The sequence below is a fragment of the Heloderma suspectum genome, chromosome 3 (genome assembly GCF_057233095.1).
Source record: "Heloderma suspectum isolate Gila_16-S chromosome 3, 16-S_ref, whole genome shotgun sequence".
NCBI classification, from domain to species: Eukaryota; Metazoa; Chordata; class Lepidosauria; order Squamata; family Helodermatidae; genus Heloderma; species Heloderma suspectum.
In genome coordinates, this window is record NC_139460.1 from 299660380 (window position 1) to 299688362 (window position 27983).

Genomic DNA, 27983 nt, shown 5'->3' on the forward strand with positions numbered 1-27983 from the left:
TTGTGTCTGACTCACACCACGGTTTTGAAGAAGTTTTAGGGCCTAATAACAGTCATGGGGTACGGAATAACAAGGGTTCCAGCTCTGTAGTCATATCCTGGAATAGGTCAATTTTAGCTTTTCCAATATGACCATCTGTTATTAGATCATATAGATCTCTCATTTTATTGGAAGCAAGTATTTGTCCTAATTCCTGTTGATCCACATTTTGCCATTGAATCCTTATTCTGGCACTCCTGAGTGGGCCTCCGATTCTAGTCCTGGCTTCCCCTCTCCTCATGGAGTTTTGAATGTCTACTGCTAACCTCACTGGTTGATGGTCCTGCTCTGGATAAGAACCAATTGAGAAGTGTCTGACCTTGTCTAGACAACCCCCTGAAATCAAAATGTAATCGATCACACTTGCTCCCCAGTGATTGAAGAAGGTAAAGTCACCCCCAAGATCTTTAGAGCTTAGACCATTTAATGGGATTAAACCTGTCTCCCTTATCAGCAAGCAAAGATAATGGCCATGACTATTCACTGAGCAGTATTTGGACTGTCTTGTGGGTAAATCCCAAGTTGGACTCCACTTGTCTAACCCCTCTTCATTATTTTAGACCAGATCCCAAGATGACCCAATGCAGGCACTGCAGTCACCAGCCAAGATGATCATGGATCTGGGAAACTTCAGTTGGATGGCCCCAATTGATTCGTCCAACAATTGCCACATTTGGGCGTAATAATGAGGCAAGCCCCTTGGAGGAACGTAAACATTAATCAGTATCAGATGCAGTCTTCTAAATTGAAGACTAATAGCTTGAAACCAAGGGGGAGGGGTGGATAATCAGCTCATCCAGGTGTACCTCAAGGGATGTTGCAGTTCCACAAGCAACACCACCCCATGGGCAGCCTTCAGAAATTGGAGCGTTGGAAATTAAAGACAGCGCCGAAGAGGTTAATGGGGCTCTATTTCCTGCTAGTCAAGGGGAGGGTATAGCAGTAATTTCGTTGAGTCTAACATCACAACAAATGACCCCATTCTTTAGCTGTGATGTAGGAATGAAGATTGTGAAGAGGGTTCTTTTTCTGTGGATGCCAGAAAATTTACTTCTGCTGTTATCTCTCTTAGATTTGGACATATATGTTCAGCAGGCTGAGCATTGCTCTGTGCAGGATTCTCTTGCAACAGAGAGTCATCAGGGAAGTTTATAATTACAGGATCAAAATTGTGCACTGCCTTAGAGGAACTAGTGGGTACAGGATCTTTGGTTGGTAATTTACTTTGTACTAGATCTAGAGTTAAATCAATCGATGGTGCCCCATTAGAGAGATCTTGTGTTTTTGGAAGCAAAGGCCTAGCTTGGCCTAAAGATGGAAAAAAGGGTTGTACTTCCCTGTTTTGGAATACCCGCCTGGCTCTGATGTTAAATTTTTGAAGAATACCCCCCGACGCCATTATTTTGCTCACCATCGAAGGTGAAAAAAGGGTCAGCACCAATCTTTTCTGGTATCGTAATGTCGGGAGTATCTGAAAAGATATCAGATCTCCAATTGTTAGGCCCAGCTTCAGCAAATTATTTAGATTTGACAGAATTCTAGATTTCCCTTGCCAACTAGGGAGGGAGCCATTTTGTAAAAGGAAGACATCAAGGGCCACTTGATGCAAAGTGATTACTATCTTGTAATCTCAAGGACTCAAATCAGTCCTTGAGGTAGTAACAGGCTTTACTAGATCCTGGGATGCAGTTTTCCGCTGCTTGGGGTTCGCTCCTGTTCCTTTTAAGCTCGTAAGTAGGTCCACATGATTTGAGATTTGCTCAAGCCTAGATTTCATTTCTGGAATCACTGCAGTTTCTGCTTCAAGTTGCTTGAGAGCCTTGAAGACTGCCTCTAGTGTTTACACCAACATGCAAAGCTCAGCAACTTGCTTAATATCAAATATTTCCTTTTGCTGGGGAGTGAACTGGGAGGGGGTGACAGCTTGGGTTGATACATTGTAGCAGCCATATCGGGGGTCAGACTAAGTAGCCTCATGCAGTCTCATGCTTCATGTTCTTGCTGAGCTCTTTCTCCCTTGAATATATTGTTGTAAGCTGACGAGACACCGGAATTCCTTATCTTGTCAAAGGTCATACAGTTGTATATCTTGTTCTCTGCTGTTCTCTTCTGTTCTCTCCTTATCATGGCTACCCTATAACCCAGTTCTTGTATTATAAACAATAGTGCTAGGAGAAGAAATGTTGAGGACTGCAACCCCACGCGGGAGGGGGAGGAGGAGCCGTTTCATATGTGTCACAATGTCTATAAAACCAATGTGCTGATGTATTTCGGGGCTTCTGGCTCTTTGGAAATGATTCCAGCCTTAAGCCCGCGCGTTAAATAAAGAATCTCTTTTTCCTTCACTCCGTGGTCTCTCTGACTCTGGGTTCTGCAACATAAATGGTGCCGTGACTCGGATGTGGCAGGCTCTGAGCCAGACAGGTGGCAGTTGCCTGCTCTTGATCGCCGCACCGGGAAGACGAGCTCGGCGCATGCCTCCCTTTCTTGGCGCCACCGACCTTTTTGTCGAGTGAATGGGAGAAAGCCTGCACCGGGATCGCCCAAACGGCAGCGAGCGGCAAGAGAACCTTGAGAAGTGGAGGAAGGAACTTGAGCCCTGCCTATATTGCAGCTGCAATTGAGTTGAAACCCACATTGGAAGCCTTCAGGAGAAAGGCAAGTATATGGGGAAAAGAGGGCCCCGCCTTTAGGGAGAAAGGCCACTGGGCAGAAAAAAAGAGGGCCCCGCCTTATGAAGAAGGTCAGTGTTGGTGGTATACGTATACAAAAGAACCTACTCCTTGCGGGTAGAAGGGGGGCCTGATCACACCCCCGAGTGGGCGCCAGTACCCAGCATGCCAGTACTCAGTAGGAAGCTGAGGAAGCTGGGGAAGCCGTTTTCCGCTCTGGTAAAAAGTGGGAAAAGTGGGTGGCAGGGACATATGGATGCAGTGGAGAGAATGATGATTGTGTGAGTGGCTACTGCGGTTTCTGAAGCATACCGTTGACCGTCCGGGTGCCCAGGCCAGTAGCAAAGTGCGTGGTGTGAAAAATCCTCTTGTGTCGGCCAGTGAGACCCCTTACTCACTGACCAATTCCCATTCCCTAATTGTGTCTGTCTTCAATTTAGGAGGGAGGCTATTGGTGGTGGGGGAAGCAAACCTTGCACCCCCTTGAGATGTATGTCAAACAAAGAAGGAAAAAGGTTTTTTTCAAAGATTCAGAATAGAGAGAGAAAACAGCAAAAAGCTCAAGGTCGAGCTGAGAGGAAAAAAAGAACAAGATCTGAGGCTGTTTATTAGAAAAATGTTGCAGGACAGTCTGGCTTTTAACAAAGCGTGGGAGCGTGAGAATGTAAGGCCGAAGAAGTAGCTGTTAGCCTAGCGCGCCGAGAGAGGGGGGGCAGGAAAATTGCCCACAACGTTCTGAGTTGTGCAACATCATCACCTCGCCTAATTGAGATGAAATCCCTAAGAAATGGAAACTGAAAATGAAGACCCAGAAGATGAAGGCAAAATAGAAAATAAAGGTGAAGAATCAGCCCCCAGAGCACAGGCTAGACCCCTCTTCGAGTGAAAAGTGTGCCATAAGACTGGCCCAAAGCAGAATGAAGCGGAAAGACCATGTTGAAGATCTCTGTCAAGGTAACCGTGTTTAGCTTTGAACTGTGATAGAATTGCATAGAGCCTGTAGCTACTAACCATCGGCTATATTATTTCTGAAGAGCGTAACCATTACGCTTTTGCCGTGGGATTCCCTGCAATAAAGAAATCTCACTGATTTAAGTGTCCAGTGTTACACTGCCTAAGTGTGTGCTGAAGAGACCGAGAAACCAGACAGCATGTTCCTGGCCAAGCCAAAATCACGCTACTACCATGCTCCTGAAAGCTGCAATAAACTGTGTAAGCTGGGAGACCCAACCTGATTGAGAAGAAAAGAAAATATTGGAGCAACTGTCTTAAAAAACAATGAGATCTGTGTAGATGGCTGGCTGACACTGTCAGTGATGTTACAACTTTAAATTAAGATTGTTTTCCTGTTTGAGACCCCAGCGAAGAAAGCTGACCCGAGTTATTTGTTGCCCGTGCCAAAGCAAGAATTTGGCTGCCCTGTACCTCATGGTGTCCTGTTTTGAGCTTGGGATTTACAAATACAAACAAACTGAGAAGCTTGCCTTTGAAGTCCTGCAAATCACCCCACCGCCTCCCCGAAGATTAATGGCTGCCTAAAAAATGCAAGTATAAGGCGATGCCCATCACCCCCCAGCGTCCTGAGTTTCGGCACTCAGTGTTTCAGTGTTTTCGTGTACCAGGTTAGAAGAGAAAAAAAAAAGAGTAAGTTTTTAAAATGTCTGTGAGAGAACCTGACAGAAGTAAAATAAAATTTACAGAGGAGTTGCCCAGGTTAAAGCGTCACGGCTAGAGAGCTGAGCTGTGCCGCTCTGTTTAGACAGAGGCCTTGCTAAAAAGTTAAAGGCCCTTGTCTGTCAAAAGGGGTGCAGGGCCACACTTTCCCTTTTTAAACTGATGCAAAAGTAGAAAGCCTTTGCTGGAAACATCGCATCTTCATTGCCCAGAGCCTTCTCTGTTTGCCTCCATCATCATCTGGGCTTTTTAGAGACACTCTGCACATGGACTAAAATTTTAAATTGTCAAAGACTTGCCATGGACAGTGCTGTGAAGCTTTTGATAAACTTGAACTCTCATCGCTGTGGACCGTGTGTCTATGTTTGTAGTCAGCTCAGTGTACAGCAGGCTGAGTTTGATCTATGACTTTTAGATTTCCTTCTGCCAGAACTCATGCAGCATGGAGTTGCCGATGCAAAAATGGTGACCTAGAACTCTCTGCGTGTGTGGGTATGCCCGTCCCTTGATTTTAATGGGCCCTGAGCTTTCAGCCAGAAGAGCAGTATAATTGCTGGATCTGCTCCATCATGCCTTACCATGCAAAAAGTGCTTTCCATTCATTGTGTTAAATTGCAGAAAAAGTTTGTTGTGTATATTTTATGATTTCTTAGATATCATAAAATATATGTGATATTTGCAAATTAGTCTTAGTTGCAACTCCAAATGATACTAAGTGTGGTTTCCGATGGATGACAAGGAAAAAGGAAAAGGCAAGAGGCAAAGAAAAAACATTTGAAAAAAGGAAGCGTGGCCATAGTTGCCCCCAGGGTAAATTAAAAGCAGCTGATTGTGCCTGGAGCTTATTACCTGGGGTAAAGTAGCCACAATAATGTAATAGTTCTTTAAGATGAAGAAAATGTAACTAGAAGGAGAAGAAGAACCTATCCCAAATGTGTGTCATTGGGACTAGTGTAAGGCAGAAAGGTTTAAGTAAGTGAGTTTAACTTGAAAAAGACAAATAAAGAGACAAGGCTGGTGCATGGATCAGAAAGTTTTAGGTAAAAAGTTTGAAACATGATCTGCAATACAGGCAGATCAGCAAAGAAAAAAAAAGCAAAAGAAAGAGAAAAAAATTGTCTTCCCATACTAATGAATAAAAGTGTTATCAAGCACTTTGGGAAGCGAAGTTGTTTACAGGAAGCTGTGCCTGAGAACCAAACACTTCTAGCCTATGCTGAAAATGCTTGCTAGTGTTGTGCTGCCTCATGGGTAACATGTATGGTATAAAAACCCATTTAGCCCAATAGCTCGTGGTTCAGAGAAGCTGTCTGATCCAGCCATTAAGTATGCCTGTGTGCTGTAAGTTACCCAATAAAGTCTCCTTGTAAGTAACCCCCCCCCCCGCTGAAATCCCAAAACACAAGTGGGGCTAGAGCGCCTCACCCAGTATCAAACCCTGCTGTTAGAAGCCATGAAAGCAGGTATGAAGAAGTCAGTTAATATGACCAAAGTGTCTAAAGTGCTGCAAGGTGCCACCGAGGCCCCAGAGCGTACTTGGAGCGTCTTTCAAATGCCTATCGGCAGTATACCCCCCTCAACCCAGAGGCCCAAGAAGACCGTACGCAGAAAGAAAAGAAGAAGACCCGGCAGAGGCAAAAGATTCTTAAAAAAGAACCAGTCTGCCCAGTGTGAACAAGATGGACATTAGTGGCATGAATGCCCAAATAAAATAAATCAAATACACAAAGGAAAAAACCAAAGGGGCCAGAATGGGCGAAGAGGGAGACAGCTTGAGAGGGGCCGTGACATTGACTGTGAGGGGCCGTGACACTGACTTCATAATTGACACTGGAGCAGCATCAAAAGCAAGCAAACGTTAGCCTTAAACAAGAAGTTCAAACACTGAGCAAAGTTCTTCAAGCCCAGCGTCGCTTTGTCTTAAAAAAATAAGCCATTCCCATCACAAAAGCTCATCCTTTCCAACCAAGAGTTAAAGTATGAGTTAAAGAGGGAAAAATAACCCTTTGACTCCCAGATGGAGAGGACTGAAAACTGTCATACTTTCCACCCCCGCAGCTATGAAAGCAGCTGGAGTTAAACCCTGGATACATTGGACACGCGTCAAGAGAGCGAGAGGGGGAGAGTAGACTGTAAACAGAAATCCTGAAAATCCTTTAAAAATCATTCTAAAAAAGCAGTAAGAAGACTCAGGCTAGACCTTACTGTGGACACACCGGGAAACTGTCCCCCTGTGTACGGTCAGACCTGCAACTAGAGAATTGAAGAAGGGGACTAGACCCTACTGCAGCTTGCCAGGTGAATAGCTGCCCAGCGTACGGTCAGATCCCAAAAAAGATCAAACATGCGTGTTGTAGTGTTAGTAGTGTTACATTGTGTTTCCTTAATAAGGTGCAAAAAGGGGGGCCAGCCCCTGAAAGGAAAAAGAAGTTTGTCCCAGTGATTTGCTGATAATTACTGGCTTCACCTGGCTAACATCACAAGAGTAAAACATTTTTGTTTGCCAAGAGGTATACCTGCAAACAGGCTTATTAGCTCTTGCCTAATACCTGTCTGTAGACATCCTGGGAAAATTCAAAAAGATACCATGTTAAGAGTTTATAGTGTAAGTGTAACTTATTCCCAAAATGCTAATTGGGGCGTGGTTGCAAAGATCCTACCTCCTACAGAGTTCACTCTACGCACCCCCATCGTTGCTGAAACAAATGCTACGTGTGCACGAATGCTTAATTGTCAAAAATTTTCCAGAAAATATAAAGCTATCCCTGGCCCCCTTCCACTGTAATAAAATTCAAAACATATCTTTTAATAATGCCCACATACTTTTGCCTCATGGATGGTTTTACACATGTAGTTCCCGCACTTGGTCATTAATTCCTGCCAACTTGTCTAATAACCACCCATGTTGCCTCAGCCGCCAATTGAACTGGTGCCAATTCTTCCCCTGTAGCCCGAGAAAATCCGTCGACGGCAGCCTCGAGCACTCCAACTAACTAAAAATTGTAATAGTCATGTGCAGTTATATTTTGACTCAGAAAAATTGGCCTTAGCAATGTCACTGGTTAGGGTTCCAGGTTTAGCCTTGGCTAATGGTCTAAAGATCAACTGGTTAGCTTGCAGCTTAGCCAAAAGCATAAATGCCACCTCACGAGCATTGTCATTGTTAAATAAAGAGTTGCGTGATCTAAGAGGTGCAGTTCTAGAAAATAAAGCTGGTATAGATTACCTCTTCCTTCTTCATCATTTAAGTTGTGAGACACACCAAAAGCTCTGTTGTTTTAACTTAACTGATAATGGCAATGCTGTAGATAAACAAATCAACAAGCTGCACAATATAGTAGCTTACAAAACAATAAGACAAAACAATTAGCTCAATTATTTAACCCCCTGGCTTCCAGATCTTAGCTAGCTTAAAAGCATTGTTCATCCTAATTCTACCAGTGTTGTTCATAAAAGTTCTGTTATGTCTCTGCGTTCCTTGTCTTATGCGCTGTTTAACCAATCTGTTTTATGTCTCAGCTAGTAAAACTGCTGCCCTCTACGCTCTAATAGCCCAACAAGAGGCTAAGTAATATGTATGTCACAAAAAGCTTTGTATGGTTATCAGAAATGCTATAATTTTAATGAAATTATGCATTTAAGGGGGGAATGTAGCAGCCATATCGGGGGTCAGACTAAGTAGCCTCATGCAGTCTCATGCTTCATGTTCTTGCTGAGCTCTTTCTCCCTTGAATATATTGTTGTAAGCTGACGAGACACAGGAATTCCTTATCTTGTCAAAGGTCATACAGTTGTATATCTTGTTCTCTGCTGTTCTCTTCTGTTCTCTCCTTATCATGGCTACCCTATAACCCAGTTCTTGTATTATAAACAATAGTGCTAGGAGAAGAAATGTTGAGGACTGCAACCCCACGCGGGAGGGGGAGGAGGAGCCGTTTCATATGTGTCACAATGTCTATAAAACCAATGTGCTGATGTATTTCGGGGCTTCTGGCTCTTTGGAAATGATTCCAGCCTTAAGCCCGCGCGTTAAATAAAGAATCTCTTTTTCCTTCACTCCGTGGTCTCTCTGACTTTGGGTTCTGCAACAACATAACCAACTCCATGACCATTTGGACTATCAGGAGGGTCCTGATAGTGATTTTGTAATTTTGTAATCCTTATTACAAAATAAGGATTTTGTAATCCTTATAGTGATTTTGTAATGGGGCAGAGCATAATAAATTAAAATTTCTATCTATGTACCAGTCAATTTTAGACTGTTTGGCTTTTAAAATTAAAGACGGGGATGAAGGGCACCTTGTTCTTTTTTTACTTGACCCCTCCATATAAGGTGATCTGCCTTTACCTTACCCCCTCCCAAAACTGTGACATGTAAAAGCCCCAGTGCTGTATAAACCCAGAACTGAATGTATAAACATGACTATGGATTAGAGTATTTTGTATAGTACAATACTAAGATCTAAATTGTTTGGACTTAGCCCTAATCCTGCAGAGGGCCCCCCAGAGGCCTTCCCAGTTTCTCCTCAGATGGAATTCGTTCCTACCTTATTAGCCAAGTCAGCTGTACAGACTCCCCGGCGCTGCTACTTGTGCAACTTAAATAGTTATCATAGACACTTCTTAAGTCTCTTAAAATAAAACATCACTTATAGAGTTTCTTTCAAACAGAAATGGCGACAGACCAATGTTGAACTCTCAGCCTCCACAAAGCAAAACTGGCCAAATGTCCAAACCCTTCTCCAATATGCTGGGGAACCCGTAACCTTCGGGGGAAATAAGAAAATGTAAAAACGACAGGACACAACGTCCCCCAACTCAGGCTGACTTGGACCGATTGCTTGGGAGCGAAGACTTTGGGAATGGCAGGAGTTTGTCTTCTCTGGATGATTAAATGATACCAAACACTCCCCAGACCTGTTGACCGTCCTTAAGTATGTCCCATATTTATAGCGATTGTTAATTGTCTCAGCTGCCAAAGGTATTATCAGTGAGTAAATTCCAAACAACACAAATTGGGTAGGAGAAACCACAGAAAGGCAAACTCAGCTTTCTTCAGATATCAAAGCTGATTGTCTCCGCTGATCCAAATATTAAAACCAAATGAAAAGGTAGGCTATTAGTTTACAAATGCTTTAAATGCTCTGAAGTGCCTCCCCCGCCCCCCCCCCGGCCAAAACAGTCTGAATGCTCAAAGAAGTACTCTAGGGCTCAAAGAATCCTTCGACACCTCCCCAATGCTGTCGATCACAAAAGCAACCACCTCAGTTCAATGCTGATAAAAAATCCGTATTTTCTGCAATGTTTTCATTTTTGAAGGATGAGATAAGAAAACATCCATCCAGGAGACCAAATGAAACTCTCCCTTGAACTGCTATATACACCAATAGTTTCGGTTTATTTTAAATTTGTTTATGTTTAAGGCTTGCAGGAAATAATAGTCGTCTTGAAGGACTGGGGGCCAAGCTGCATTAGGAAGGTTCGGACGCCTCGAGTGAAACCAGTGCAATCATCTCTACCCAAAAGTAAATTGTAAGCAAATTGCAATGGGCCTTACTCCCAGGTAAGTGTGTACAGAAATGCAGCCTTTGTCAATTCTTAACTTTTCAAGGGTACATCTTAGAACTGTTCAAATGGCCTTCATAACATTTTAAAATTGAAATGAAATGGTTTACAGCTCACAGTTTTTAAAAATTAAATTGCCTGGTTAAAATTAGGCAGGAAGATGGAGATAAAAATTGCCAAATAACCCAAGTTCTCTTGAAGTGTACAACACATTAAAAACATAAAATACAGACAAAACTTTGAATGAAATCAGCATATAATAAAGCCAAGATAAAAGCAGTAGCAAAAAGTAAAAACACTGCAGGACATAAAACCAAAGTAAAATCAGAAGCAGTACAATGCAGTGTCCTAAAAGCACTTATATTGTTCTTAAAATGCCTGAGAGAATAACAAGGACTTTACATGGTGCCAAACAAACCATTCTGTAGGCATAACACAAGCCTCTGTGGGGAAGACACTGCACAGATAGGGAACCACCACCTAAAAGGCCCTCTCTCTTATAGCTACACACCTCATTTCTCCAGGTATTCATGGGGATACCTGGAGAAAGGCCTCAGAAAATGACCTTAGTGTCCAGGTAGGTAAATATGGGAGGAGACCCTCCTTCAAGTAATGTGGCCCCAAGATGTTTACGGCTTTAAAGGTTAAAATCAACATTTCTGAATTGGGCCCGGAAATGGATTGGCAGCCAGCGAAGATGACAAAGTACTGGCATAATATGATCTTATTGGGCAGTTCCATTTAGCAGTCTGGCTGCCATATTTTGCACTAACTGAATTTCTGAACCATTTTCAAATGCAGACCCATATCTAATGCGCTGTGAAAATCCAAACGAGACATTGGCATGGATATCTATCGCAAGTCTACAGTTGCGTAAGGTTGTTGCAAGGCTATACTTTTGCCTATCTCCCTATCTAGATTTCTGTGACATTAGACAAAGGCTGAAATCATCGATGCATTTAATGTTAAGAGGAGACCTGCTGGGCTGTACAGATGGTCTATGTAGTCCAAGATTCTGCTTCCCCCAGTGTCCAGTGCCGTAAAAGCAATCATGGCAGTCAAGCAGCCCCTCGGGCTGTCTTCCTCTCTCCCACCACACCTCCTTGCAGCTGCTCAGACAAGCTCCAAGACAGAGATTCCCCAATCTTCTTCAGCGCCTCAAAGTGGGCAAGAGCAAAAAAATAAAATAAAAAAGTACCTTGCCCGGCCCGAGGCCCTGAAGAAGAACAGGAAATCTTGATGACTTGTAGAGAGTTTCCAGAGATTTTGCCCTAACAGATATTCAGAAGGCTGAGGGGAGACATGTGGAAATAGAGTCGCAACAAGGTAGAAGACAGAAAACAAAGGAGAATTAGTCAGACAACATTGAGAAGAGGAAAACTGAATTGCTCCAGCTGGCTGGAAGCTGGATGGCTGTAGAGAACTATACACTTCCAGGTTGTGTTGGTTCTGGGTTTGTGTATGGGCATGCAGGGCTAGGCAGCCTGGTGCCCTCCAGATATTTTGGATTACAACCCCCGTCAGGCCCAGCTAGCATGGCTAAGGGTCAAGGTTTATGAGAGTTATAGTCCAAAACATCTGGAGGCCACCAGGTTGCCTAGCCCTGTTATAATCTATTGTAAGCCATCTTGAGGACCATTGAATTGAAAGAATACATCTTCTAAACAAACAAATCAATAAATAAATCTATTTTGTTTAAAACAAATTAGTTCTACCAACCATCTTCTTTCCTAAAAACACAATACATTTCAGCCTCCTCTGAATGGCTCATGTCTTAGTTCATGTCAAGATGGCAGCCCGAATCATGTGAGTTGCATGTGAATGAGCTGGCTTTCTAATTAACTTCAACAGAACTGTCCTCTCTACTGAAGTAAATTGCTACATCTAGCGAGCAAAGATGCCCTGCAAGCATCATTGCTGCTGAACCTCTGTCATTTCCTTTTAAAGGTATCCTGTGATGAAGTTTCTTATTAAAGTACAACAAATAACTTGGGAGGAAGATGAGTTTTTCCTGCAGGCCAACAGGCGATTAGATAATCAACCTGTTAATGGCACTATGGGATGGCTGTAAAGTGTCAGGAAATATTAAGAGCCGAAGATGAATTACAGCAAGAGACTAATCCAATGAAGGTTGTCTAATCAACTGGAAATATGTCAGGCCTTCGCCAAAGGGCTATGATTCCATTTGAGAAAAGGAATTATACCAACTGGCACTTCCCACACTCATTCATTCTTTACTACATAACCAAAGGGGACCCCTCAAAAGCTTCTTTTTAAAATCAAGGTGATAAGATTTCACTATACAGAAATAATATATACACAAATGGAATCTGTAACAAAATGGAGGACTCCTGTTCATGGTTTCAGCCAGCCGTGCCTTCTTCCAGAATACTCAGTTGTATTCCCCCTTCCCTTGATTTTCCATTTCTCTCCCCACTCCCCATTGTTAACTTGGCATTCTTTGCACACAGAGCATGCTCAGATCCTGGACAGCCACTGCCAATGAGAGCAGGTTATGGGGTGCACAGCTGGAGTAAAAGGGTCTATATTCCTCTCTCCCTTTCCAGTGCCATAGCACTCCCTACTCCCCAGCTCAGTAGGCAAAAAACAAACTCCACCCTTCTCTGAGCACAGGGGATTGTGTACACGCTGTGGTGCACACAAGACTGGCACTCTCTCATGGGCCTGAGTTGTGGCACACTTGCCAAAAATGCTGACTGACCATTACTGCAGGAAACAGTACTGGTCTAGACACAGCCAACAGTTTAACCTGGTGTAGAGCAGCTCATTGTATTTTCTATGTACCAGGGTCCTTTGCAAATGACTTATTTATCTAATTAAATGCTACAGCTACACCGAGAAGCGCAAATCAGGACAATCAGGGTTCTGGTAAATTTGTAAATTAAACCAACTCCTTCCTTAGAATGAAACAGCAGGTCTCTAAAAGACAAGGGTTTGTTTTCTCCCCCTCCCAGAACCTATATTATACTACTAGATCAGTTTAAATGCCTTTCACGATTAGGAACATGCAGGCAGACATCATTAATAGCTGACAAAAATGATTAAGTCCTAGGCCCATAGCCGGAAGTACGGCAGTGTGACCCAAGAGAAGGAGGGGAAATTACACTGAAGTCAGTGCAAAACAGTATTTCCTAAACATAAATAGCCTAATATCATTCTAGGGGTCAATAATTCAAGAAGATTACAGAGTGCCAAGTATTGATCAATCATCCAAGTTCCTTTGCACTCGTTGGTCAGAATACTGGGACCATGGAGCTGGTTTCCCAATTACTGAGCAATTGGTTGGAATACTGCCTGCATATATTTCCTTTACCTCCATATGTAAAAGGATTAGATCCTTTCTTAGTTTTCCTTCTTTCTTTTTAATGAAAGCTACATAAATTCAGAAGGTGAGATCTAGAACATCACTGGCAAGACATGATGACCTCCTTGCCATGGCTATGGCTCTCACAAGCCCACATTTAAACAACGGATGTTTCATGAACACTGGAGTCACACAAGCCAAGCAAATATATTTGGCACTCTCTAAAAGTAATATGCAATTCTTCCATTTAGTGCCACATTGATTAGTGTGTGTGTATGTGTGTGTGTGTGGGTGTGTTTACCTTGCTAGTTGCCACTGAAAATTAATAAATCCCTGATGATACTGAGACATGCATGGCATATATCTTTCTTTGCTGGGGAAAAGCACCAGGGGAGAGTTATTGCCCTCCTGTCCTGCTTGTGGGTTCTCCATGGGCATCAGGCTGGCCACTGTTGGAAGCAGGATGCTGGACTAGAACAGGCTTTTTTCTGTCTGATCCAGCAGGGTTCTTCTTATGTCTAGGCATACCGTCATAAAGCAAGCAGCTTCAGGTAAGACCTGAGGCTGCTTTCTCCTGCCTCCTAATTCAGCATGAGCACGGGGACATCAGAGAACACCATTACTCCCTGCCAGCCTCCCCCAGGTGACATATCTGAATACATTTCATGAGCAAGAACTTGTACAACAGTGTGATAAAAAGGAACAGCATGTATTTTAAGGTTTTTTAAATCACGTTTCCAGAAAACATGCAAAAAGGCTTATACTCCAAACCAGTAGAAAAATACATGTGTTGCCTACAAGTTGAAATGCAACGAGGTGGAAAAATGACAAGTTTTTACACAATATCCAATCTGTATTACAAAAAGCTGGTTTCTGCTGAACATAGCGCAGATAGAGGCTTGGTGTTAAGATGTACCAAGCAGCGTTGGAGCTTCCAATAACATTCCTTCCTCTACCTTTTTTAATGTCAGAACAAACCTTAATTCATACTAATCCAATTTAGTTGTTATGTTGTTGTTTCAACCAGAAGAATACTGGGATCAAGATAATTTAAAAGACTCTCTTCCTCCCATTTGCCCCATTATGATCTCCAAGATCAATCTCTGGAACACACTAATCCCAACACCAAGTTCAGTGACAAAAAAAAAAAGCCAAGTTGCAGTGACAAAAGCCTAGTTCAGCTGCATGGTTCAAAGAGTTACAACACTTCAAACCATGGTTTCAAATTCTGGTTTAGAGACAACTGTGGTTTGCTGTAACCATAGTTTGCCCAATTTGGATGGAACTGAAGACTCCAGTAACCACAACCCAAGAAATGAGGGAGAGCACTGGAAAACATAAGGGGAGGCCAACTTGTGCAAGCCTATGGTATGGCTTCAGTAACATAAACATGAATCAAACATCACAGATGACGCAAGCTATAGGGATATGTTCTCACTGCCTTTCCTACATCTGTGAAGCACGGTTCCCTCCTAAAAATGCAACAGCAAAGGTCTGAAGTGAACCTTTTTCTGAAGCATTGTAAATCCTTGTTTGGACTGGATTTCACTGGACAGAATTAAGATGAAAGATGGAGTTTGAATTGAATTTTTCTGTTCACTAGGTTTTAATGGCTGCTTTCTATTATTAAAGGGGCTCAGGAGTACCCCTTTAAGCTGAAGTGAACAGCAAAAAAAAAAGAAAAAAAAGTTTTGACGGTATGAGCAAAATTCTACTGCTTATAGAAATGACACTTGTAAAGCTAACAACTTGAAACATGGCATTCATACCATGAGGTGTACAACTGTGCAAAATATCAAACCAGTCCAATACAAATTACCACAGATACAGGAGGTTAAACAGTGCTGATAATAGACACAGCTGTACTTTTAACTCCAAGCTGCAGCTTGGCATATTGTATATTTCTCTCAAATTCTGGTGAAAACTACTGATGTGCCTTACTCAGGTTTGTCCAGCAATTGGTTTCACCAACAAATGAATGTGCCTTTCATTGGTTGGTGAAATTCTGAGCAGCAGTTTAAAGGTTATCAAGGTTTTTCTGCCCCCATGAGAGCCCATAGCAGCAACTTCTGGCAAAGTTATGTTGGGCATGGTCAGTTGCCTTCTAAGGCTAAAATGCTGCTAGAACCCCGGTCTTCCTGTCAGCACTGTGACAGTGGGGGAGGGGTAGCAGGAAACTGTCAACTGAGATCAGAGTGAGATATTTTGAAGGCTCTGAAGGAATCACTCTCACTGACTGACAGATCACTGATGAAGAGAGGGAGGAAAAGGAAAAAGCTAGCTGTGCAGAATAAATCCTGTGCAGGTTTATTCAGAAGTAAGGTATTCTGAACATACAGGGACATATATATTCATTTTTACACATCTACTTAGTTAAGGACTTGATTGTGTTTTGTGTGTGTGTGTTTCCAGAACATTGCAATAATAAATTTCCTTTTTAAAAACTAGGGAAATTTAATGATAAAAAACCCTGCTGGCTTAAGACCAGAATTAAGGCTATCTCATGTTGGCGCAAGCTCCACAAGGCCATGAAAGTGGAGGCCACGGCTGATGCCTTAACAGATGTGCCCCGTGATCAGTAATGATGTTGAGTAATGTCACAAACTGGGCTTGCTTACAAGCAATGAACAGGCATGGACCAACTCACAGGAGAATTTCTCTAGCAATACAGTAAGGTTCAGATGTTTCATAAAGCAGGACAGGACCAGGACAACGTGGGACATTTTTGCTGGTCCCATCCTTCTCATTTGGATTTGAGCCTGAAAGACCAAGGAAAAGTGTGGGTGCATGGAGGGTAAGCAGATTTATAACTCTATTCTTTAGCTTACTCCCTCTTGGCTTCAAACTATATTGCATTGACTGCTGCAAAGCTATGCACTGGTTAGGAAAGTCTGCCATCTTGTGAACAACAATGGCATTGTAAGCTTCAAACACAAATATACTTTTAAATTAAATTAAATTGTTGTGTTTAAAAAACAAAATAAGCTCAAGGTACACACCCCTAGGGTCCTCTTAGTATGCATGCCAAGTTTCAGGTGTCTAGGTTCCATGGTCCTGGAGCTATGGTGCTGACAGACAGACACACATCCTCTTTTAGCATTATAGATTACACATACGAAAAGGTTGAATGTTTGTTTTCCTGTCTTGGGGAGGCCCAGCCTGTCCCCCTACCCTTTTTCATTTCTGTGCATTGGATTTTTCTTTCTGCCATTAGCAGTACTTCCGGCAACCTTTATTTCTCTCTTTATTAATTTCTTCTTATTACTCTCATACTATTTTTCCAATTCATCAAGGTCATACTGATTTCCACTCCTGTTCTCCAACCCTTCCTACCACCTAACAGAACTGCAGATCTTATATTTTTAAGGCAAAGACATGCATTATTCCAGTTTTTTTAAAAATTATCAGTGTTGACATAGCCCTATCCGAAGTCATGGCATGGTTTCAGTGCACGCATTTTTAGCACTGGAGTGCTAGACTTTATAGTTACAATGATAAATACTTGGAAAATCTCTGTTAAACTTGGTGTTTGGGGTCTTGACTGCACCAGATTACTCATGTGGCTGAAGATTAGTAATTTGTAGAAGTTACTGATAAACAACCCGACAAATAGATTTCTCTTAAAATCGGTAGACATTTAATCAATGCATCTGGTTAGAATTTCTCTTCTCTTCCTATACTTGTAAGCTACAGGCCCAATGTTAGGAATAAAAACAGAATTGCCCCTGGCACATTTAATTTATAGGAAAACGAGCTAAGACGGAAATATTTGTGCCTATTAGCGGTGAAAGAATTAGACCTTTTTCAAGGTGGTGGTAGGGGAATCCCAAGCCCTTTTACCTTGGCAGATGGAAAGTATTAAAATTAGATTTTTCATCCCAAAGTTTATTCCATATTAGGCGCACACACCAAAAGTGATGAAAATACTTTTCATAAGGCTACAACCAACACAGTTACAGAGGAGGCAGCTTCCTCTTTTCTGATTAAAAAGTGATTGTAGGAGATACTGTTTAAAGCCTCAGCAGGATAAACAATAAAATCACAAGAATCTTTGGAGAGGACTTTTCTCAATAACATCTCACAATAAATTACATCAGGATAATACTCTGAATGAGGGGGGAGTGTGCTTGAATGTAAAAGGAGTGGGCAAGTGGGGAGGGAAAGGATCTGTGTAAACTCAAGAGTCATCACTGGAAATAAATATAATTTACGAGGTCATTTTTTGGAGCAGTGCCTGGTAAAATACTTTCTTGTGAGGGAAAAAGAACAGGGTGAGATCCAGAGAAGATCTTGATCCAGCGGAAGGCACTTCCAGTCGTGTCCAAAGGCAGATGTCCCTAATTTCCACTTGACTGCTTCTTCCAGCTGCATCCTGCTCCCTACTATAACCAACACCATTCTAGAGTGTTCCTTCACCCTCAGGAGCATTTTGTGGGGGAGGGCGCACAGGAGGAAGGAGGATGGAGACCAGAATGTTTGTTGCGTAATTATTATATACACTGCTTTGTGAGGGCAATGTGACCTGAAAGGCGGTTCATACGTGTCTTAATAAAATAATAAATAAATAGTACCAATGAGAACATAAGAACCCTGCTGGATCAGACCAACGGCCTCACTAGTCCAGCGTTCTGTTCCCACAGTGGCCAACCAGAGGCCCATTGGAGACAAGCAGGATATGAGGGCAATGGCACGCTCATGTTATCCAGCAAACTGGGACTGAGAGTCATACTGCCCTGGATACTAGAGGCATCGTGACTAGTAGCCATTGAGAGACTTATCCTCTATCAAACATTTAGTTAATATGATTTGACTAAATGTTTGACCAAGGCCGTTTCCAGGAAGTCACCTCCCATTAGTACACTCAAAACATGACAAGGCAGCAGGAACATGCCTATGGGCCCTCTCTCCAATGTCACACACCCCATCAGCACGCCCCTTCCAACATCTGCACACTCAATGAAATGTCTGAAATGGGGAGCCTACACAGTAATAACCTTTTTTTAGATATCCTAACAAACAGGTAGACATCAGGGGGTGTGAGGGGTGGAGTTACGTGATATCAGTGTCAGCAGAAATGGTCTCACTCCATGCATTTAGTATATGAATGAGGGACCCCTTCTGAAAAGAGCTCCGTTTTAGATTTCTATAGTCTAAAACCCAAGTGATCTAACAACACAGGAAGAGACCAATCTCTTCCTGTATTACCTGATCACTGTGGGAAAAGGACAGATGATAGGGCATGGTTGAAAGGGGTGTGGCCAGGTGGGGAGAGCTGACAGGCTGGGTGGGGAGACCTGGCAGAACGGATTCGGCCTGCAGGCCAGGGGTTCCCCACTGCTGTTCTAAATTAATGCAAGATACTAGTGGAGGCTGGTGGCTCAGATGGCAGTGGGGCGGTGCATCCAGTCTAGGTTGCGGTCAGAACCAGTCAGATCTCTAAAGGAGTTATCCAAGGTGCAAAGCTCCTTTAGAGTTCTGACTGGTTCTGAGTGAAACCCGGAGAGGATTCATTGCCCCACTGACATTGGAGCCATCAGCCTCCACTGCAAGATACTGTGGAAGAACTTTTGGCAGCATTCACTTTGGGTAGGATTGCAAGTGTGTTTTGCAGAGGCTGTAACCAAACAAACAAACAAACAAGGTTAAAAGCAAACAAAAAAGGACACAGTATCTTACTTCACATATGTTTATCTCCGGTGTGGTAATGACAAAGCAGAGAGAAAAGAAAAGCAGAATCCACCCTTAATATCTGACAGATGTTCTGTTGACTTCGGAACAAAAAAATCTAAATTATGCTTCAATGGTGATACATTTATAATACTAACAACTGGCTGCCCTTTAACGATACCTCAAAATCTGTAGGTTGCCCCTCCCTGCTTAGCCCTCGGGCCAGCTCTCAATTAACATCATCAATTACAAGAGTTTATTTCTATCCATGGGTTCTAGATGGGTTATAAACACATGTATCAGGCAAGCAGTGCCTTGCACCTGAAGGGCTAAGAACCAAATTTACAGGGAAACAAGAGAGGCACAAACTGAACTCTCAGGAGGAAAAGCAGGATATAAAAGAAATTAGAATTTAAAATATTGGGATGTATCAAATGATGGCTTGGTGTTAGTAGGAAGTGCTTCGGCTCACACAAGGTGAGGCACCTGATTTTTGCCCTTACCTACTGCAACCTCCGTTGCCATATGCCATAATGCTCCAGAGGGTTCCACAACCCTCAAAAGTGCCTCCAGGCGGTGGGGCTGTAGTGGGTAGGGGGGAGTCAGCAAAAGAGTGCCCCACCTTGCATAAGCGCTTCACATTAATGCAAAGCCACCAGTGGATGCAACCAATTGATCTGGCAAGATAAAAATTAAAAGTGCTGATCTCAGTTCTCTCCATTCTTTTCCACTAACTGCAGAACGCTATCCTTCCCCACCTTTCACCTAAGCCTTTCACCCAACTCCTTCTGTAGAGCCAAGGCTATCAGTAACCCAAACATTTTACAACCTAACACCATCTTTAATCCAGTTTTTCTCCTGGCAGGGTTGGAAAGAACCTCGATTCCTCTCCTTCCCCCTTGGGTCAACAACATCATTGTCTAATAAATTCTGAAATGAAAGTGGAATAAAAAGAAGATGTTAAGGCAGAAAAGCTGCCAGCCACATCCCATCTACTTCTGCATATCAGTTGTTGATTCTGATTTCTGAGTAAGAAAGGCTGCAAGCAGAATTTGAAGGGTCCACCAGGTGAAAGAGGAGGAGGAGGAGATCAATTTGGGCCAGAGGCCTATTGGTTCCTCCCATTCCTGCAACGAAATATTTCAGTTTCTCTACCACGATGAATTGCTTAGCATAAAAAGTGTCTGCATGTTTGTCTGAGGTTCATAATGGTTATTCCCATAATGTACATTGTTAAGTATCTCCCACAAATGGAGAAAATGGCCTGTTGCCATTTTTTCCCTGCAAATGGCATGCATATTTGTTGACTAACTGAACAAAATCACTAAGTTTTAGGATGCTGAATAAAAGCTCCAACTAGAGATTTCTCAGTGTATGTTTAATCTTGTACTTGTACAAGAACCAAAGGAGGATTGTTTCTCACAACTCTTTTTACATATCAGATAGAGTGTGTTGCAATGATCTTGTGAATATACCCAGATTGCAAATTCCCCGCTCCTAAAAAAAAACACCCAGAAATGAGTTGCAATTTGAATATACCTTGAAGCCTGGAATTCTGATTGGCCCAATGAAGGATGGGGCACACATTTTAGAGATAAAAAAAAGATTAGTTAAATATGCAGAATAGATAAACTTGTATTGGGAGCATCATCCCTACTCCCAAAATGGTTGTGTGAATAGAGCCCTTACTTGAATCTACTCACTTAGCTAAATATATGAACAGTCTGAGGAAAGATTGATGATGGAATGAAAAATAAGGCTGATATAATGGCAAGCTTGAATAAGCTAGGAAAAAGCAGAAAAAATAATTTGCAGCTGTCTTCTCCCTAAGATATTACTTCACCCAACAATATGTATGTTCACTAGATTTGCTTGTTATTCAATCTGACATAAAATGATAGCCTGTTCTCATCTGCCTTACACTAAATGTGATTAACACAGTGGTTAAAAGAATGAGCTGTATGCCACCAATTTCACAACTATCATTAATGGCAATTTAGTGATCCTGAAATTTAATAAACCTCTCACACACAGTGTCAGGGTCTCAAACTGGGGAAACTTGGCAATGGGATCTAAGCACCTTACCCTCTGCACCAACATGTCAAAAGAAGGGAGCTGCTACTGGCCTCTTTGCTGCAGTATCACTACTGCAGATAGCAAGAGGATGGCATTGAAGGTGCCAACTCAGAAGTGATCTGGTGACCAACAGGATTCCATCTAGTCCTATAAACCTGATGATTTCGGCCTCTCTCTCTTCTCTCTGAGAGATTCACCACTCAGCTGCAGACTAAACCATTTAGGGTGTGCCAATTCCCACTACCTCCAAACCACCAGCCTTGCCAAGAAAGCTATCATCTCAACACACCCCTGGTTCAAGAATGGGCACATCTTGACATTTCCTGTGCAGCCAACCACAGAAGGCCCATGCACCCATCCACAAGAGACTAGAGGCCTAAGATTGGTCTCTATTGACATCCAGCCCAAGTAAGTACAGCCTGCTACGAACGTGATAAACTTCCACGTTTTCCCAGGCTTGTCCTGTGTCACAATAAGGGGAAGAGTAATGAAGCAGCTGGCAGGCCACAACACATGGCTGGCAAGACGGACATCGCCACAAGCCATGGGTCTGACAGGTTTGTAATATATGAAAGATTAGAACAGCAGGGAGTTTTGGCTAAAGAGAAACAGGAGTCTGCCTTCAGAACTGGTGGGTATATCGAGTCTTAAAATAAAAAAGGGCCTAGCACTGTTTTGGAAGAAGTCCTCAGCAATCCCAGAAGCCTCTCCGGGCACTACAGTACCTGCAGTATCGATGCAAGAAGGTTTATGTGGAATAAGAACATAAGAAGAGCCATGCTGGATCAGACCAAGGGTCCATCTAGTTCAGTGTTCTGTTCATACAGTGGCCAACCAGCTGTCAACTGGGAACCCACAAGCAGGACACAAGTGAAACAGCACCCTCCTGCCTATGTTCCCCAGCAACTGGCATACACAGGCATACTGTCTCTGATACTGAAGGTAGCACATAGCCATCAGGACTAGTAGCCGTTAATACACTTCTCCTCCAGGAATCTATCTAGCCCCCTTTTAAAGCCATCCAAATTGGTGGCCATCACTACATGATGTGGTAGCAAATTCCATGGTTTAACTTTATGCTGTGTGAAGAAATACTTCCTTTTATCTGTTCTGAACCTCCCACCAATCAATTTCATGGGATGACCCTGGGTTCTAGTATTATGAGAGAGGGAGAAAAAAGTCTCCCTATCCACATTCTCCACACCATTTTGTACACCTCAATCATATCTCCACTTACCCTCCTTTTTTCCAAGCTAAACAATCCCAGCTGTGGTAACCTTCCCTCATACGGGAGATGTTCCAGCCCCTTGATCATTTTAGTTGCCCTTTTCTGCACTTTCTTTTTCAGCTCTACAATAACCTTTTTTAGGTGTGGTGAGCAGAACTATACACAGTATTCATAGGGCTTCTTCACACAGAGCTTTTATCCTGCTGTTGAGATTGGTTACTCACAGACATTTGTGGGTTCTTTAGATGACATTGTCAACCTCCAGGGCATCACTCACACTAAAAGCATCTCTCCACCAGACTAAAATCCTGCATTTAAAACAGGGCTTTCTGCTTCCGTTTTAAATGCAGGATCACAACGACTCCCTTTTTCACGTGCTTCCTTTTCCCCCACCCCCTTCCCCCTCCTTCTCCCCATATCTGAGTCTTCCATTATCTTTCATTGATCTTGCTCCTCTTCTTGCTGCTTTTACTCTCTTCACGGAGGAAACTGAAGCGGAACACAATGGGGTAACTTGATAGCTCATTATCTCTGATCTATTTAAAAATGGAACAAAGGGCATTTAGTGCAGGAGACGCCCTGAATGATCACAGCGTCATGTAGAGCCTGCAAACTTCTGTGAAGGAGTAATCTCAATCGCAGGATAAAGGCTCAGTGTGAAGGAGCCCTAAATGTCCTTTATTCCATTTTTTAAAAGATCGGAGATAATGTGCTATCAAATTACAGTGCTTGAGTTCCGCTCGAGTTCCCTCGTGAAAAGAGGAAAACTCACAATAAGAGGAGCTAGACCACAGCGCCATCTCGTGGCTGTAAAATTAAACATATCAAAGACTCAGGTAAGGGGGGAAAGGGGGAAGGAAGCGCATGTAAAGGGAGCCCGTTTTGATCCTGCATTTAAAATGGAAGAAGAAAGCCCCATTTTAAATGCGGGATTTTAGGCTGGTGTAGAGATGCTATAAGTGTGGTCACACCATAGATTTGTATAAAGGCAGCATGATATTGGCAGTTTTATTCTCAATCCCTTTTCTAATTAGGCCGAACATGGAGTTGGCCTTTTTGACAGCGGCCACACACTGGCTTGACATTTTCATCAAGCTGTCTGCCACAACCCCAAGATCTCTTTCTTGGTTGGTCACTTCTAACTCAGATTCCATCAGGTTAGACTTGAAGTTGGTTTTTTTTGTCCTAATGTGCATCACTTCACACTTGCTTACGCTGAACCTCATTTTCCATTTGGAAGCCCATTCTCCCAGTTTGGAGAGATCCTTTTGGGTCACTGGATTCAAATGAGTTCAGATTTCTATGAATCCACCCTACGGATTCCACAGCAGACCAGCTTTTTCCGAGTTGTGTGGATTCTGCAGACTTGCAGACTGTTTTTCACTTTGGGGCCAGGGGATCCGCATTAACTTATGCACATTAGCACATTTGTGCAAGTGCGCATGGAGGACAATGGGACTTAAGTTAGCCATGACAACTTTTCATATTTATTTCAATGGGACCTAAGTACAACTACCATAGTCTGGATCCAACCCTATGTGAAGAAACTAAAATGTTTATCGAGGAATCAGTTACTTACTGTTGGCCTACACACATATACCACCTTTGGACAGGCTACCCCCACATGGAGTTGACATACTAGGTCAACGCACAGGGGCAAATCAGTCCTTTCAAGTATCTTCAGAAGCAGCCCACTGAGATCAGGACATGACGGGGGTTTGCAAATCCAGGTTGGTACAGTGCTAATCAGAGTTAGCACTAGTGCAAATGGAGTGCTAAAATATGGCTAAGGAAAACCACATTTTAGAAGGGAGTTGAGGTTGTGCAGACTGGCTCCATATTGCTGGAATCTCTTCCGAAGGTACAGTCCTTCAGAACTTTTCCATTTCATTCTGTGTTTTATTTAAAAAGTGCTGGGCTTTGAAACTGTTGTTCTTTTTAGTTTTGTAATTGGCTTGGCTTGTATGTATTTTAAGAAAAGTTAAGGATTGTTTAACAGTGTTTGTAAGCAGCCTTGAGAGGGCTTTGTCCTGAAAGCCAGTGCAGCGTAGTGGTTAGAGTGTAAGACTGGGACATGGGAGATCTGGGTTCTATTCCCTACTTGATCATGAAGCTCACTGGGTGACTTTGAGCCAGTCACTGATTCTGAGCCTACCCTACCTCACAGGGTTTTTGTCAGGATAAAATGGAGAGGAGGAGGAGGAGAAGCATGTACACTGCCTTGCGTTCCTTGGAAGAAGGCAGGATATAAATGTCACAAACTCACCAAGAAACAAATAAGTATACACTTCATAAATAAATAGACAAACATGCATAACATTAGCCTTTCAGAAAACCAGGGTTACATTCGTGCCAGACCAAAAGCATGCATTTTTATTTTGCAGCATGTATCCTGGGAAGGAACACATCACCAGTCATGGCTTCCTGCTGCATATAAACAGGGCAAAGTAGAAAATGTGTGCCCACAATGATCACACATAATGGCATACATATATTGCTTTCCTCAAAATTATCTTGAGAGAAGTGTCCCTTAGAAAAGTCTAAGCCCAAAACTGTAAAGACATGGCAGGATTTAAGCAGGGAGAATGAATTATTCAACCAGCACATCTCTCTCCCCCTCTCTTTCTCTGTGCTTTCAGAGTGAAGGCTGTTTAAAATATGTATACATTTCACTTTAAAGGACATCTCTAAGCACCCTTCCTAGCATGGGATCAAAAGATTACTCCAACTCCCTGTCCATTTTTCTCTTTTTGCCCAGTAAAATCTATACAGATGAGAGAAAATGAATTTTGAATTGCTTCTAAAAGTATACGCCATCAATATATCAACAATACAGAAATGAATGATGCAGCAGTTCGATTGATTTAAGATCTACCTGTAAGCAAGAGTAGCTATGATGCCACACACGAGGCACCATACACCTTAATCTTTAATGGAATATTTAGCAAATATATTTCTAAATATAAAACATGCTTATAGGTTATGGCAGGGTCTCAGTGCAAAGCCCTCCATTACATCTCTATTTGGTTTGTCATTTATATGTACGTATGTATCTCAGAGCACCACTTACCCCTACTTTAATTAATTTAGGTGCTTGTATTGAGGCAAGAATGAACATGAAGTCCTTGTTATAGCAGAGATTAAGTATGGAAGACAGCATTTCCCAAACTTTGAAAACTGGCACAAGGGGCTGGGGGGGGGGGGGTGTTCCTTGATTTTTGTTTTACACTAAAACAATGAGAGGCGGTTTTCCCCCAGTGAGCTCTCAGAACAACAGACACACATCCTTTTTACAACTGCAGGATAACATAATCGATATTGCTTTCCTTATCATGTCCTCCGTTTGGACAGTCAACCTGATTACCTTAGGCATGGGATGATGATTACTGGGCAATGATATTGTTTCTGGAATGTCCACACCTTTAACAGTTGGTAGAGATCTCAGCACATCTTTAAGCACTCCCTCTAACAATGAGATGACCCATATGAACGCTCCATGAGGCCTCCACACGCCAATAAGTAATGACTACATAGTTCAGCCTACCCAAACCTGGGGCATGTTTCCACAAGTGATTTACTCCAAATTGGCTGCAGGTGGAGGCTGTTAGGGATACATGATGTTGTGGCCATCCAGCCGCCGCCCCGGAGTTTATCACGGAAAAAATGGTTCTTCTGAAACTGGTTATAGTCTGCCTTTTCCTCTTTACTTCAGCTCAGTTACGGTCCTGTTGGGGTGTGTTCCATCACCCGCACTTGTGTTGGGATCACAGTCCTGCCCATGGGGGCGTGTAGCCCTGCCCATGGGGGTGTGATGCTGTGTTGCCCCAGCCGTGGGCTTCGACCTCTTAATTTAGAGGTGCCAAGATAGTGATAAATCAGACCCAGGTTTACTTACAATGAGTACTTTATTGAGTAACTTACAGCACACAGGCATACCCAATGGTTGGATCAGACAGCTTCTCTGAACCCAGAGCGATGGGGTACAATGGGTTTTATACAATACATGTTAGCAATGTTGCTGCATAACAGCAAGCGCCCCCTAGCGTTCATTCCCAGCATAGACCAGCCAGGCTTGGTTCCCAGCACAGCCACCTGCAGCTTTAAGACAAAAAACTTCGCTTCCCAGGCACAGATTCACTCATTAGTATGGAATGTGCTAGGCTGCGCTATCAGCCCTTTGACTCATCTTCACATGCTCAGAGGCTTACTAGCAAGGGAACTGTACCAATAATGAACTTAAGCAAGCATTATGGATCTCTAGGCCCCTCTAACACTACAGGTTACTTGATTATGCTCCTGAAGCCAACACATTCCACCCCTAGATGATCAAAGGATGACAGCAGTCTATGCGTCACAATCTCTTCTTACCCAGTGGGTCGGATCTTCTTTGCCCTGCCATTTGATCACTAGGGGACTGACATCTACTTGAATATATACTTATAAATGCGACAGCCATATAAGCAAGCACACAAAGCTATAGAGCTGCTAATAACAGTCAGAATTATTGCAACCACTAGCTTCCAGCCCCCCCCCCATTCTTTGAAACCAGTCTGAAATCAGTTTGAAGAAGGACTCGCTTTCTAGGTGCTGTATTTTCTCACTTTGCACATACAAGCCTTTACACTGTGATTTATGCTTGTCATCTCTATCTCAATGGCTTCTAGTGCTTCAGCAGTGTTGTTCAGTACTGTTTCTATCCCCAGACCCATGGGGTAACATGGGTTTTATAGCATACATGTTAGCAATGAGGCAGCATGACAGCAGCAAGCACCCCCTAGCATTCATTCCCAGCATGGACTAACAGCGTTTGGTTCTCAGCACAGCCACCTGCAGCTTTAAGGTAAACAAACTTCGCTTCGCAGGCACATCTTGATTCACTCATTAGTATGGAATGTGCTAGGCTGCGCTATCGGCCCTTTGACTCATCTTCACCTGCTTAGAGGCTTACTAGCAAGGAAACTGCACCCATAATGAACTTAAGCAAGGCATTATGGATCTCTAGGCCCCTCTAACACTACAGGTGGCTTGGTTACGCTCCTGGGGCCAATACAGATGCTCACCTGCACGTGACCTCACTAACCCAATCATTTCCTTCCCTGTTTTTTGGAAGTTTCACTGCCATTTTGGAGCAGGATGCTGAGTGACCAACTTTTTAAAAAACTCTGAAAATAAGCACTAGATCACTAGTGCATATAAACATGCTATTGCAGGAAAGCAACTACTCTCACTACAGTCTGAAAATCAGGTTTATCTTAGGTCGCTTCCCAAGAACTACATGTAGGTAGGATCCACAGCTAATATTCCTCTGTGTCCTTTCAACCCGGGAAATGCCACCGCAAGCATCATAGTCCAGTTTTCATATTACACATGAAGGTGCTATCTCATAACACTGTTGCGCAGTTCTTCCATCAATACGCATACTCTCTATGTCAGTATCTCGCTATCACTCTATCACTCAATTGTGCAATAGCTCTAACACAGATTTGTGCTATTACACATTAGTGCATTAGTTCAGGGGTTCCTGCTAACTCCTGTTGTACTCAATGAGGCTTGTTTCTGAAAGTGCACTATCACGTGTTTGCGCTATTGGGCTATGCACATTTATTCAGGGGTGCCTGCTAACGCAGAAGCCTGGTATTTAGAGAGAAAGGAAAAAACATGGGCGGAATTAGGCATAGGTCCAGGAAGTCTACTCAGAAGTAACTCCTATTGTGGTCAATGAGACTCATTCCCAAGA

General features: G+C 42.9%; 1 protein-coding gene and 1 long non-coding RNA gene across 2 annotated transcripts in view; one reads left to right on the forward strand and one right to left on the reverse strand.

Annotated features, from left to right (window-relative positions):
* The window catches only part of PPM1L (protein phosphatase, Mg2+/Mn2+ dependent 1L), a 254980-nt gene that overhangs the window by 196954 nt on the left and 30043 nt on the right, over nt 1-27983 (reverse strand). The gene's annotated exons all lie outside the window — the stretch shown is intronic.
* LOC146351495 (uncharacterized) lies at nt 3412-20302 on the forward strand. Its single transcript, XR_014789621.1, has 4 exons — nt 3412-3665; nt 9809-9948; nt 15973-16069; nt 19808-20302. It is a non-coding gene; the product is annotated as an uncharacterized LOC146351495 (long non-coding RNA).